Genomic DNA, 1,608 nt, shown 5'->3' with positions numbered 1-1,608 from the left:
TGGAAAAATATTGAGGAGGGAGGGGGGTGGGGGTGAAAGGGGTTAAGGAGTGATGAGAGGGGATGGGGCAGGGTTGTGAGAAGACATCTGTTTATGATTTAAAGTAACCGGTAAAGATGCATGACGAAACATGGGGAAAATTCAACACGGGAGGGCAAGACAGTCGGTCGTGGCTTGTGGGAGGGAATCTGTTGTGGAGCAAGTGAGAGAAACAGAGAAAGGGAGAGAGGAACAGCGAAAGAGAGAGAGAGAGAGAGAGAGAGAGAGAGAGAGAGAGAGAGAGATGGAAGTTGAGACATACGTATTCATGTTCATCACCGATAAAACGTGTAAGAGGACAGAAAAGAAAAGTGAAAAACACTTTTTAAAACAACAAAAGATTGTACTTTCCAGTATTTAATACTTTCTAGACCAACAAAAATGTAAAAAGCACTTTCAAGAACAGCAAAGAGATAATAGTCCGTTCAATCGCAACAACGGAGAGGCCTGGAGCTGAACGACGCACTAAGAGAATCGCAACAGGGATTTTAAAGACCCTACATTGCCTCTATCTCTTTTGAAGAGAACAAAAACAAGCCAGATCTATAATGTTATATCTATACCCGGAAACAAGCAAATAAACACCCACACACGTGCACGTGTGCACACACACACACACACACACACAAACACACGTACGCAAACGCATATATACACACAAACACACACACACACATACACATACACACTGCGCGCGCGCACGCACACGGATACATATACACATACGCACACATATGCTCATGACTAGTCGTGACCCCCCCCCCCTCCCCTGTCCCCATTTACACACATACGTACATTACAGACATAAACACACACACACACACACACACACACACACACACACACAAACACACACACACACACACACATACACACATACTTGTGCACATAAGAATTACAACACACGTAGATCTACCCATATGAGAGTTTTTAAAAACAAACGGCTTCGACTGACACAGAGCAAAGAAGAAAGAAGGAAAAGAGAGAAATCGGATACGGGTTGTACACATTTTATCACCGACAGAGATTGGATGAAACCGGAAACCATCCTACACTTAGGACTATAAGAGATGAACGATCCATGCCTTCGGTCTCTCGCCTCGGACAGCGATAAGCTTAGGTTCGTGGTCTAAGATATCACTCTTCGGACACAGCTAAGATAGGACTATAAAACAGTTAAGACAGCTAAGACGGCGTTACAACCCGATGCAGTAATTTGACATTGCCATCAGTTTGAGCACATTTGCAAGTTATTGAGATTTCCCGTGGGTCCAGACTCTCGACACCCCATATATTTCATTGATGGTTTGATGGCGGGTGTGTGTGTGGTGAGGGAGGGGGTCACGCACTGCTGACCTCTTCGCAAAGCTTCTGGAGAGCTTTTTTTTCTCCTCAATGGGGCAGAATCGGGAGAGTGTGTCTCAGATTGTTTACCAAGAATGGTGCCCTTGAATACCTCAAAATCCCGATTCCCAGGGGGCGGGGCGGGGCTGGGGTGGGTACGGTAGTCGCTTGTGAGTGGATGGTGACAATTGCAAAACGTTCAGACACACACACACACACACACAC

The sequence above is a fragment of the Aplysia californica genome, unplaced genomic scaffold (genome assembly GCF_000002075.1).
Source record: "Aplysia californica isolate F4 #8 unplaced genomic scaffold, AplCal3.0 scaffold00022, whole genome shotgun sequence".
Lineage (NCBI taxonomy): Eukaryota > Metazoa > Mollusca > Gastropoda > Aplysiida > Aplysiidae > Aplysia > Aplysia californica.
The sequence above is the reverse complement of the archived record's forward strand: the minus strand, read 5'-3'. Positions refer to the sequence as shown.